This window comes from Physella acuta, unplaced genomic scaffold (genome assembly GCF_028476545.2).
Source record: "Physella acuta isolate Inbredline_101_S28 unplaced genomic scaffold, ASM2847654v3 ptg000890l, whole genome shotgun sequence".
In the NCBI taxonomy this organism is placed as follows: domain Eukaryota; kingdom Metazoa; phylum Mollusca; class Gastropoda; family Physidae; genus Physella; species Physella acuta.
Window position 1 is genome coordinate 346237 of NW_026732407.1, and position 14332 is coordinate 360568.

Genomic DNA, 14332 nt, shown 5'->3' on the forward strand with positions numbered 1-14332 from the left:
ATATCACCACAGCTACGTTAAACTACGGCTATAGCTGGGCACAATGCTGAAATATCACCAGTCACGTTAATCTACGGCTATAGCTGGACACAATGCTGAAATATCACCACAGTCACGTTAATCTACGGCTATAGCTGGGCACAATGCTGAAATATCACCACAGCCGAGTTAATCGACGGCTATAGCTGGGAACAATGCTGAAATATCACCAGCTACGTTAATCTACGGCTATAGCTGGGAACAATGCTGAAATATCACCACAGCCACAGCTGGTGCTATCAATAGTTTCACATTTTAACTCAGGGCCATAGCTGTGCCCCCCCCCCCCCCCCGCACTCCACTTCCAGCCGTTTAACTACCATCTCTAGCTATAGCCTTGAATGTTTAGTCGTGGCCTTCACACTTTCAGATCTTAGACAACACACGCCACTGATTACCTCATTCGATACTGCACTTTAATCTTTATCGTCACATACGGAATTAGACTAAAAACAAGTTGTAGTAATTAACGCAGTCTACTAATTAACGTTAAATTACAAAAGCTTTTAACTGCATAAAAACGATCTTTTGAAAAACCAAACTACTTATTCGCTAAAACATGCTGACATATAACTCTCACAAAACCAAAGTACTTATTTGCTAAAACATGCTAACACATAACTCTCACGAAACCAAACTACTTATTCGCTAAAACATGCTGACATATAACTCTCACAAAACCAAACTACTTATTCGCTAAAACATGCTGACATATAACTCTCACAAAACCAAACTACTTATTCGCTAAAACATGCTAACACATAACTCTCACAAAACCAAACTACTTATTCGCTAAAACATGCTGACATATAACTCTCACAAAAACAAGCTACTCTTTACTGCTAAAACCTTAAGCAAACAAAACAAAACAAAAACTACTCATTAGCTAAAATTTTCAAACAAAAAACCTTCTGATCGATTGAAAAAGTTTTCAGTCCAGAATGTTGAATGCCTGCTGCTGATTCCGAAAATAAAGCCAAACTAGTATGGATTAGTGCTTAGATTAAAGATTTCCGATATCTTTGCATGTCATTAGTTTGTAGTTTCACCATTTTTTTTTCTCAATGTTAAAAAAAAATTTACAAGAAGAAATTTTGGCAGGTTGAAGTGTTTTTTTCAAATGTTATTTTCTGTGTTATTTCAAGTGTTATTTTCTGTGTTGTTTCAAATGTTATTTCCTGTGTTATTTAAAGTCTTATTTTCTGTGTTATTTCAATAATTGTTATTTTCTGTTATTTCAAATGTTATTTTCTGTGTTATTTCAAGTATTATTTTCTGTGTTATTTCAAATGTTATTTTCTGTGATTTTGCAGTAGGGTCGAATCATTCGACTGACCAGAGGCAGAAGTAACAATTTTTTACCATTGTCTTGCAATCTGTAACAAAATTTAACGAGAGTAGAGCAAAAAGGAACCAAAGTTTAACCATAGTTTAGCATGACCGTAGTTTAACATATGTAATCAGCGCTTGACTGTAGTTTAACATATGTAATCAGCGCTTGACTGTAGTTTAACATAATTATGTAATCAACGTTTGACCGTAGTTTAACATATGTAACTAACGTTTGACAGTTTAACATATCTAACCAACGTTTAACCGTAGTTTAGCATTATGTAACCAACGTTTGACCATATGCATATGTGTAACGAACCTAGTGAAACATACAAATCACCAATGTTTTTCAGTGAATGAAACCAGTAATGTGTATCAAATTAGCCAGTTGACCCAAATAATTCGTTAGACGTTGACGGAATGAATAAGTAATTGGTCACCTTGAAACCAACCCCTCAATATATCTACAACTTGGTGGACTAGAGATGTTTAATCTTCATCAACACATCAGGGAATAAATAGATACTCTCGAGATCAGCAAAGCTGCAGAAATCTCGCGATTTTTTCCTTCTTTCTTGTTTGGTAGAGAACTCTCGAGTTGTCTTAGTTTTTTATTGTTCCGCGGGACGGGCGACTAATCAATGACATTTTTTTCATTACCCTGACATTGCGTGATGGAGTATTGTGGTCATGTAGCTTAGGTCATCGTGTGACGTCAGAACCTGGGGACCGAGACTTGTGACGTGTATTTGGAAAATTCACTTAGAGGCTGTTCAATTAACGGTGTGGACCTAACTTTCCTAGAAACTTTGGTGAAGGCTGTCATGTTAGCTGTATCCAACGCTGGTATGTGTTTCTATCCAACTACTGATGATGTGTTTCTATCCAACTACTGATGATGTGTTTCTATCCAACTACTGATGTTGTGTTTCTATCCAACTACTGATGTGTTTCTATCCAACTACTGATGTTGTGTTTCTATCCAACTACTGATGTGTTTCTATCCAACTAATGATGATGTGTTTCTATCCAACTACTGATGTTGTGTTTCTATCCAACTACTGATGATGTGTTTCTATCCAACTATTGATGATGTGTTTCTATCCAACTACTGATGTTGTGTTTCTATCCAACTACTGAAGATGTGTTTCTATCCAACTACTGATGACGTGTTTCTATCCAACTATTGATGTTGTGTTTCTATCCAACTATTGATGATGTGTTTCTATCCAACTACTGATGTTGTGTTTCTATCCAACTACTGATGATGTGTTTCTATCCAACTATTGATGATGTGTTTCTATCCAACTACTGATGTTGTGTTTCTATCCAACTACTGAAGATGTGTTTCTATCCAACTACTGATGTTGTGTTTCTATCCAACTACCGTACCGATGTTGTGTTTCTATCCAACGCTGGTATGTGTTTCTATCCAACCACCGATGTTGTGTTTCTATCCAACTACTGATGTGTTTCTATCCAACTACTGATGATGTGTTTCTATCCAACTACTGATGTTGTGTTTCTATCCAACAACTGATGATGTGTTTCTATCCACCTACTGATGGTGTGTTTCTATCCAACTACTGATGGTGTGTTTGTAGCCATCTACTGATGGTGTGTTTCTATCCAACTACTGATGTTGTGTTTCTATCGAACGCTCGACTTGTTTTTGTCCAACTACTGACGATGTGTTTCTATCCAACTACTGATGTGTTTCCATCCAACTACTAATGGTGTGTTTCTATCCAACTACTGATGGTGTGTTTCTATCCAACTACTGATGGTGTGTTTCTATCCAACTACTGATGGTGTGTTTCTATCCAACTACTGATGGTGTGTTTGTAGCCATCTACTGATGGTGTGTTTCTATCCAACTACTGATGGTGTGTTTCTATCCAACTACTGATGGTGTGTTTCTATCCAACTACTGATGTTGTGTTTCTATCCAACTACTGATGTGTTTCTATCCAACTACTGATGGTGTGTTTCTATCCAACTACTGATGTGTTTCTATCCAACTACTGGTGTGTTTCTATCCAACTACTGATGGTGTGTTTGTAGCCATCTACTGATGGTGTGTTTCTATCCAACTACTGATGGTGTGTTTCTATCCAACTACTGATGGTGTGTTTCTATCCAACTACTGATGGTGTGTTTCTATCCAACTACTGGTGTGTTTCTATCCAACTACTGATGGTGTGTTTGTAGCCATCTACTGATGGTGTGTTTCTATCCAACTACTGATGGTGTGTTTCTATCCAACTACTGATGATGTAATTCTACTAAGTATCGGTGATGTAGTATGTTATTTTACCCATATATCGGTGATCCGTGATTTAGTTCTACCCAAATATGTGTGATGTATGTCTTTCAACCCAAATATGTGTGATGTATGTCTTTCAACCCAAATATGTGTGATGTATGTCTTTCAACCCAAATATATGTGATGTATGTCTTTCAACCCAAATGTGTGTGATGTATGTCTTTCAACCCAAATATGTGTGATGTATGTCTTTCAACCCAAATATGTGTGATGTATGTCTTTCAACCCAAATATGTGTGATGTATGTCTTTCAACCCAAATATATGTGATGTGTGATGCTTTTCTGTACCAAAACAATCACATTCACCCATCTGTTGAGGATTTGACCTTCACCCATCTATAACGGTCATATCTTTCGCTCCTCTGTCTGGGAATGACCTTCACCCATCTATTAAGAACACGGCCTTCAACTTAACACATAATTTGCATATCCAACAAAACTCAAAGTTCTATAAATAGTTTACATTTTCAACCATCGGTTTTTAGAAAAATACTGCCATTAAAAAACAGCCTCTGGGCCCCGTTTGTTGAGTTTTTTAAAATAGTAGAACTTCTAGAATGTAATGTCAGAAACCAAGGCTAGATGTAGGCTGTAAAGTGGACAACGTTTTCCAGCGGTTTGATGCAAGAATCGGATTTTCTCGCTTCCAGCAATAACCTTTGTACAGTGTTACGCTTCAGTGATTGACTGACTTCAACTTACCAGTTTTTCGTTGTTGTTGTTGTTTTTTTTTTGTTGTTTCTTTTTAGGCTTTTTTTCGGGGTTTTTTTTCGGCTTGTCACGTCGTTTTTTTTTTAATGACTATTGCTGTCGTAGGGCAAAAGGTCATGCTAAAAAAAGTCAACCGGAAGGAGTCAAGGTTGTGACTAGAAATTTTCTGTTCTAAAATTATTTGCTGGGAAGAAAAATAAATGTATTGAAGAGATTTCATGTTTTTGTTTTGAATTTTTTACAGTGACTTTCTGTTCACTGACTTTTATATTGGCATTCTCTTAACCGGTCTGCCAATAGATATTGTTTAAACCAGCCTTAGAGAGAGATTTTTATTACCAAACAAACCTGCTAGACAAATCTTCTATTCCATGCCGGCTAGACAAATCGATTGTAGGAAAAAAAGTCACTGGAAAAAAAAACACAGGAAAAAAAAACACAGAAAAAAAGTCACAGGGAAAAAAAGTCACAGGAAAAAAGTCACAACTATATATTTGCATAAAATTTGCTAATAATTGTAATGTATTAAATATTTAGAAAGTGCAAATTAACTTAGGAATAATTAAATGTAATGTAATGAGTGTTGGTTGTATACGCATAGTAATTTTTATAATTCATCTAAATATATTTAGTATGAATTATGTGATTGTAATTATGGTAAACGGTATATGGTATAGAATGCTACAAAGTCCACGGTTTACATCGTGTTTTTTTTCAGAAAAAATACTAATATTAAATTACCGTGAAATGGTAAGTTCACCTGACTTGCTGCCCTCAACTCATGGCAACAATAGTTATGCTTAGTTCAACCACCTTTACTGCCCAAATTTATCACGCTCATTACATAACAAAACTTAGGATCAAAACAGAAAGCCGACAAGGTTCAAAGGCTGTCATTTACGCTAAACGTCAACAACACCAAATATGTTCGGACAATGCCTACTGAGGAGAGGCCGACCAGAGAATAGCCTACGGCAAAACATATGCAAAACACGATGTGCCAAAATGTCTTTTGTAATTAACTTTCCTACCCGTATTTAACTAAAATACGTAACAAAAGTTGAGATTGTTGTGTAAATTATCTTAGAGTATTTTTTACTTACAATTGTTATAAACCATAATGCTTTTAACGTCTATAAATAATTTATGCTATAAAAAATACAACCCACAACAATATACATACACAGTTTTATAATTCTTAACAAATAGATCAAAATATTTCTAAAAATATTTTTGTGACTTTTTTCCTGTGACTTTTTTTCCGTTCACCGACAAATCTTCTATTCCATGCCGGTTAAACAAATCTTCTATTCCATGCCGGCTAGACAAATCTTGTATTCCATGCCGGCTAGATAAATCTTCTATTCCATGCCGGCTAGACAAATCTTCTATTCCATGCCGGCTAGACAAATCTTCTATTCCATGCCGGTTAGACAAATCTTCTATTCCATGCCGGTTAGACAAATCTTCTGTTCCATGCCAGCTAGACAGATGTACTAGCCTTAAAACAATCTGACCGTTCTAACTGCCCTATCAACTTTGACATCATATCCATGTCATTGTCTTATCATCAAGCGAGAGTTATCTGGTTACCTCCCCTAACGTCAAACTAGACAGTTGGGTTGTCTAACCTTCCATATCTGACTATACTGTCACTATATAATGAGTGCTAGTGAGTGGTCTCCCCTACACCACCATCATATAACGTCTGCCCACGTAGGTGGTCTATTGTGTATCACCCACAACACCAGTGCTTATAGCTAGTGCTATACAACCTAGTCTGCTAATATCGTGAGTACTATAGGGTCATTGCCCTGTGTTTGACGTAAACAACATATCGACATACACAACCCTGACTGCTACAATGGTAAACCCCACTATAAACCCTTATTCCAATCTCTGATTGGATTCATGACGTCATAAACCCACCGACCAGGCTAGGAACTGACCTTGACCTCGTGCTGGTCCAGCCTGACACATGGACCAGCTTTAGTCTACACTCCACCGTCAGACAGACAAAAGATTTGGTCAGCTGATCCTGCAAGCCGATTGGTTGCTTGTAGCAGACGACGTATTGAGTGACGTCTGCCGTCAGGTCGTCAGTTGATCCTGTCTCGTCTGTCAAACATCAAGCAATCGTCTGCTGCAGATCGGCTGACCGCCTGCCCCACTTTACCAAATGCACGAGATTGTGAGTGGCAAGGGGGGGGGGGGGGGGAAATAACAGGGAGAGACACAGGCAAGTCGAGCTTCCTCGGGTATGTTTGTGGTAAACGGAAAAAAAGTCACAGGAAAAAAAAACACAGAAAAAAAGTCACAGTTTTTGCTAGGAAAAAAAGTCACAGAAAAAAAGTCACAGTGGAAAAATGTTATCGGAAAAAAAGTCACAGAAATAAAGTCACAGAAAAAAAGTTACAAAAATCTTTTTAGAAATATTTTGATATATTTTTTTAGGAATTGTAAAATTTTGTATGTTTATTGTTGTGGGTTGTATTTTTGATAGCATAAATTATTTATAGACGTTAAAAGCATTATGGTTTATAACAATTGTAAGTAAAAAATACTCTAAGATAATTTACCCAACAATCTCAACTTTTGCTACGTATTTAGTTAAATACGCGGTAGAAAAGTTTATAAAAGAAATTTAAGCAAATTTTGCCGTAGGCTATTCTCTGGTCGGCCTCACCTCAGTAGGCATTGTCCGAACATATTTTGTGTTGTTGACGTTATGCGTCAATGACAGCCTTTGAATCTTGTCGGCATTCTGTTTGATCCTAAGTTTTGTTATGTAATGAGCGTGATAAATGTGGGCAGTAAAGGTGGTTGAACTGAGCGTAACTATTGTCGCCATGAGTTGAGGACAGCAAGTCAGATGAACTTACCATTTCACGGTAATTTAATGTTGGTATTTAAAAAAAATACGATGAAAACCGTGGACATTGGAGCATTCTATTAAATGCTACTAATCTTAAGTTTAAAATAATTACAATCTACATACTTCTTACTAAATATTTTTAGATGAATTATAAAAATTACTATGCGTATACAGCCTACACACATTACATTAAATTTAATTAATCCTAAGTTAATTTGCACTCTCTAAATATTTAATACATAAAAGTATTACCAAATATCAAGCAAATATATATTTGTGACTTTTTTTCCTGTGACTTTTTTTCCTGTGACTTTTTTTCCTGTGACTTTTTTTCTGTGTTTTTTTTTCCTGTGTTTTTTTTTCCTGTGACTTTTTTTCCTACAATCATGTTTGTGACATCTAAAGGGCACACGGTTCGGTATTTTTTTTTTAATAAGGCTTGCATCGATAATAACTTTAGGGAATACGGGGAAAATGTTCTACACTCTTGCCTAGATGGTAACTATATGAAGAGGACAAAATGTTCTATAAGTTTTTATAGATAATAAATTTATGAACATGGAAAAACTGTTCTACAACCTTGCCTAGATGATAACCGGTGCCTAGATTTTTTTTATTGTTGTATTGGGTATCTTCTAGGGCCACTTAGTCAACCAATGCCTGGCATTTAGAGTCACGTTGTATCATCCAGGGTCACATCGTGTGCCATAGGAATCGCTTGGCATCATCCAGAGTCACGTGATATTGTGGAGGGTCACTTGTTAATGTTATCCATTGATACTTGGTATCAGCCAGTGTCACTTGGTATCATCCAATGTCATTATCCACGGTCAACTTGTATCCCCTTGGGTCACTTGGTTTCTTTGATAGTGTTGTTGACCAACAGCCCCCCCCCCCCCCCTGTTAGTTTAAAATATAATCCAGTCCAATTTGTCAAACTTAAATGTCAGAGTTTGTAGGTCTGATCCAGTCGTCTGGTAGTGATGTAAGTAGGTCAAGGTTCGTATTGTGTAACAATGAGCTCGTGTTACGTCCAGCGAGAGCGTGTGGCAATCATCTCACGCCCCCCCCCCTCCCCCACCCCCTGTTTACTGACATTGAAAGCCCTGACCTTTTACGTGAGTCTCAGACACTGCGGCTCATAAAATCGTCTCGTTTGTTGGCGCTGATCGCACGACAGTTTTCAGACGGTAGGACGGAGGTTAAGTCTAGTTTCTTGAGACTTTTAATCCAGGCTCTCTCAAGGTCCAAGGCCTCTACAACCTGTCTCAGGGTCTAAACCTAAGGCCTCTACAGCCTGTCTCAGGGTCTAACCCTAAGGCCTCTACATCCTGTCTCAGGGTCTAAGCCTAAGGCCTCTACATCCTGTCTCAGGGTCTAAGCCTAAGGCCTCTACTGCCTGTCTCAGGGTCTAAGCCTAAGGCCTCTACAGCCTGTCTCAGGGTCTAAGCCTAAGGCCTCTACTGCCTGTCTCAGGGTCTAAGCCTAAGGCCTCTACAGCCTGTCTCAGGGTCTAAGTCTAAGGCCTCTACATCCTGTCTCAGGGTCCAACCCTAAGGCCTCTACATCCTGTCTCAGGGTCTAAGCATAAGTCCTCTACTTCCCCGTCTGTTTTCCCATGTTTATATTTCTCTTTCTGTTTTCCCCCTCTATATCTACACCTTTATTTCCTCACCTCTATATCCCAACACCTTCTCTCAAGCTTTTTACCACCACCTAAGTACCCACCTGATTTCCCACCTCCATTTTCCAAACCTCTATTCTCCCACCTATATTTTGCCACTCGTTTTTCCGCCTCTATTTTCCCAGCATTTTTCTCCCTTTAATTTCCCCACCACTATTTCCCCACCTCTATTTCCCCACCACTATTTCCCCACCCTTATTCCCATCTTTATCAAATGCCCCCACCCCCTGACAGTCTCCATACTATCAGCCTTCAACATTTTATTTGTATCACGACATTTTCTTCAAGAAATTGTATCACAAACAATACACCCTCTGTTTGACCAGATTGGATTAAAGGGCGACAATTCGCCAAGCTCCCAACCTGTGATTAACTCCCCGCAACTTCAAATTTTTCCCCAGCAATCACACACAGACAAGACAAACGCTGGAATTAAACTTTGCGACAAGTTCCCTTTCTTCTTTACGTTGTGCTTCGTGTCTAAACACAGACAACTCTCCAATTTGTCACTGGCAAACAAGTTCTCTCCCCTTTTTGTTGACTGAGTTGCTGTTCCTGGGCGTCAGGCTGGACTCCGTGCCCTACCAAAGATGATCTATTTACGCTTTAAGAATTAATCAACCTTCATGTTGAAATAACAGGGGCTGAGGCCACAGCTAGTCGTTAGCCAGCGCTGCGAGAAATTCGACAAATTACTGCATCTCGCATCCAACAATTAATTAGGCCAAGAAAATCTCCCGCTGATCAAATGGCATGTCTTTTTAACGGCTTTATATTTGACCTTTTGACCCGATTCCAATAAAGTAAAAGCTCATGACTTTAAAAAGAAAATAATACATTTTTCTGACTTTAAAAATATTGACAATGAACCAGTATGTTTTTTTTTAATTTGTTTATTTGTTTGATTGGTAACTAAAACATAAAAAATAAACACACAACAAAGAAAGCACTGTTTACCAACAAAATACAAAGGCTCTTGGGATTTATGCTAGACAGTGATCTCACGTAAACTGATATCACAATAAATAATTTAACTCGAGAAATAACAAAGTTACCTTGGGTTATACCATTACTACACATACTCCTGTTTAACTGATCCCTTCCTCAACCCCCCCCCCCCCACCCCGAATACCTTTCACTCATCTAATTACTTTTCCGCACCCTATCAATAGCTTTTCCCCTACTCATATATATTCTCTCCACCCCTTGTACAATTATCCCCCTCCCCCACCCCCTGTAAAACTTTCCCCCTCCCCCACACCCTGTACAACTTTCCCCCTCCCCCTCGCGCTGTACAATTTTCCCCTCCCCACCCGTAATTAGCTTCCCCCTACCCCCCAAAGCATCCCCTCCCTGGCATTAAATGTCAATCATCGTCTAATATTTTTTGCTTTTATTTATCTAATTGTGACAAACAAATCACACTGACAGATTTGATTAATGAACGAGTTGGTTAATAATTATCTTGATATAATGAATCATATACCAGTCTGGTGAAAATAAATAATCTATCACGGCAAATCAGGCTCGTTAAAACGTAATTAACCTTGACCTAATGTGCCAATTATTTCTTAATTACACTTACTAATTAAGAAATAAGAACCAGGTATTATTTTCAAGGTACATTATTTTCTGGACAGTTCATTAAAATTAAGGGGCGAGTGGGAGAAGAAAATGTTACAACATAACTTGTCTAGACAGAATTTTGTTTTCACTAGCAGAAAATCCCGTAGTTCGACATTACTGTACGGGCTCTAGTGATAAATCTCGTAATTAAATGAAACTAGTCTGATAATAGTAATCCCTTTATAACAGATGCCTGACTAGAGTTTACTTTTCTAAAGAGTGACAAAAAATTCCTTTATTTGAAATCGCCTAACAAAACTTTAGTACGGGAATCCTGTCTGAAAGTGTATTGAGATTTTAGATTAGCAACTGTCATGTAAAAGGGGAAAGCTTTTAGTTCAGACCTCGGGCCCAAATATGTAGGACGTCCAGATCTGACTCACAAATGGGCTGCAAATGCGGCTCGGCATAATAATGACCACACCATCCCCTGTATGTTGAGGTAATAGAAACTATTGTATTTATCCCATGTGTTTTGGTCAATGTCCCCTCTAAGCTACGCGGTTGCACGCAGTAGCGTAGCGAGGGGGGGGGGGGGACATATGTCCCCGGGCGCCGAGCTTAGGGGGCGCCAAAATGGGTTGGAAAAATAAATTGAAAGTTTGAGGGGGGGGGGGGGGTGCAAATCAAAATCTCGAGGGGGGTGCAAATCGAAAAGTTTGTCCCCGGGCGCCGGGAAGGGTCGCTACGCCTCTGGTTGCACGGCCGTGTAGTAATTTTGAAACTGCCGCGCAGTCTTTTTTTAACACGTTTTTATTAACTCAGCTTCGCGTTTGTTTGTTTGTTTGTTGTTAAAAAATTTTTTATTAACTCAGCTTCGCGTTTGTTTGTTTGTTTGTTGTTAAAATTGACATCGAAAATTAGCCCACTTCTGATTGTTCTATAGATCTGAAATTTGGCATGCAGGTTACTTTCGCCTAACAATTTCAGATGCAATCATAAAAACTAGCAATTAGAGACCGTAATTAGCTTAATTTAATTACGCCCTAAGGACCATAAAATTGAGGACATGATTTCTAAAGATACCGACAACACTGAAGACCTATTGACACAGTTACTTCGGCCCCAATCGATGTGAGCGCGCTGGCCGTGATCGTATAGTGGTTAGTACTTCGCGTTGTGGCCGCGACAACCCAGGTTCGAATCCTGGTCGCTCAAGATTTTTAGTCCGTGTATTTATAAACACTTAGTCAAGTCATACTTAATCAAGTCATTGGATAAAGTAGAAAATAAACTATATAAAAAACTTTTTTTAAAAACCACGTTTTTCATGTGTAGCAACGGACTAAAAAGGAGAAAATAAAATACTTAAAAAAAACTTTTTAAAAAACCACGTTTTTCTTGTGGACTAAAAAGTAGAAAATAACTATTTACATACCTTTGATGACAAAAAACGTGGGTCGGGCAGATGGGTCGGGAAATTTGATGGTGAACGTACCCACGTTTTTTGTCATCAAATGTATGTAAATAGTTATTTTCTACTTTTTAGTCCACAAGAAAAACGTGGTTTTTAAAAAAAGTTTTTTTAAGTATTTTATTGTTAAATACTTACACTTTTACATCTTTACGCCCTTGCCAATGGTGATACAACAAGTTACTGCTGCTGACGGTAGAGACCTGAAGTAGCATCACCATTTACCACAAGTCTTCAATATTTCAACTCCTCATTGTATACTTCTATCACGCCAGTTTCAGTTATTATCCGCGATGCGTATTAAAGAAAAAAATAAAGAAAACGGTAACGTTAAGTGACACAATAAAACATTGTGCTGAGAAAAATAATACTCGGATGCATAAATAACGCATTAACTGGAAAAAAATAGGTGTATGAAAACAATATTTAATTATTTTTTTTTTAAGAAATGAAAAGAATTTTTCATCTTGAGTATTATTGCAGTTTTAGACAAAAAGTGTACTTTTATTTTTTTTTATTTTTAAAATTGTTATTAAAGTATAAAAATCACTAAATTATGCTAATGTTGTCTTGTTGAGGTCTAAAAAGATCTTTAAACGTCTATTTTTATCCGAAAATAATCCATGGCCAACATTGTTTTCGCGTAATAAAAATAAACAGTTTTAATAAACGATTGAGTTAGTAATCGCAAATATTTTCATCAGATCGTAGACATATGTTGAAATATTTTTTTTTTATATTTGCTATCTTGCTACTTCCCTGTACGGTAACTTTTTAAATATCGGTTTTGAATTTCGCAAGCCAGGTCGAGAAACATTAATCCTTCATGGACAAAAGTTCAAGGATAAGAGAAATGAAACAAAGAAATAAGTAGACTACTAAATATTTTGAATGTATTGATGATTTTTTGTCGTGACTTTACGCTCCTTATTTAGCCAGCACTTAGTCTAACTCTAGCAAAAGAAAACAATGCAAAAGTAATAACACTGTTAATTTTTTATACGTAATTGCTTGATAAAATGCTTAGGTTGGATATAAAAGTCAGCAATAGTTCTCAGGCTTAAGTTAAGAGTTGTTTTTTTATAGTGGTGGAGATATGATGTAAAACTTAATCTAGGTGTTATTTTATTAGCAGTTGTAATTAGAAAAGTTGTTGTGGTGAGAAGTGTGGTGGTAGGTGTCGTTGATAATTGTGATAGTATGTACGATGGTAGTTGGTGGTCGATGCGTAAGTTAATGTCGTGTTAGTGTTGATAGACTTGTGACAGAGTTTGTAGTGAGTGGTAGAAGCTGGGCCTGTTTATGTAAGAGTGGGAGAGATGTGTGGGAGAGGGGTGTTGTGGTAGGTGTGGGAGAGGGTGGTATTGTATGTGTGGGAGTGGGGTGTTGTGGTAGGTGTGGGAGTTGGTGATATTGTATGTGTGGGAGTGGGGTGTTGTGGTAGTTGTGGGAGTGGGGTGTTTTGGTAGGTGTGGGAGAGGGTGGTAATGTATGTGTGGGAGTGGGGTGTTGTGGTAGGTGTGGGAGTGGGTGTTGTGGTAGTTGTGGGAGTGGGGTGTTTTGGTAGGTGTGGGAGAGGGTGGTATTGTATGTGTGGGAGTGGGGTGTTGTGGTAGATGTGGGAGTGGGGTGTTGTGGTAGGTGTGGGAGTGGGGTGTTGTGGTAGATGTGGGAGTGGGGTGTTGTGGTAGGTGTGGGAGTGGGGTGTTGTGGTAGGTGTGGGAGTGGGGTGTTGTGGTAGGTGTGGGAGTGGGGTGTTGTGGTAGGTGTGGGAGTGGGGTGTTGTGGTAGGTGTGGGAGTGGGGTGTTGTGGTAGGTGTGGGAGTGGGGTGTTGTGGTAGGTGTGGGAGTGGGGTGTTGTGGTAGGTGTGGGAGTGGGGTGTTGTGGTAGGTGTGGGAGTGGGGTGTTGTGGTAGGTGTGGGAGTGGGGTGTTGTGGTAGGTGTGGGAGTGGGGTGTTGTGGTAGGTGTGGGAGTGGGTGTTGTGGTAGGGGGTGGGAGTGGGGTGTTATGGTAGGTGTGGGAGAGGGTGGTATTGTATGTGTGGGAGTGGGGTGTTGTGGTAGGTGTGGGAGTTGGTGATATTGTATGTGTGGGAGTGGGGTGTTGTGGTAGTTGTGGGAGTGGGGTGTTGTGGTAGGTGTGGGAGTGGGGTGTTGTGGTAGGTGTGGGAGTGGGGTGTTGTGGTAGGTGTGGGAGTGGGGTGTTGTGGTAGGTGTGGGAGTGGGTGTTGTGGTAGGGGGTGGGAGTGGGGTGTTATGGTAGGTGTGGGAGAGCTGTTGGAAGTGCGTTGAGCATGGTGTGTGAGAGGGTGTGTGGTAGTTG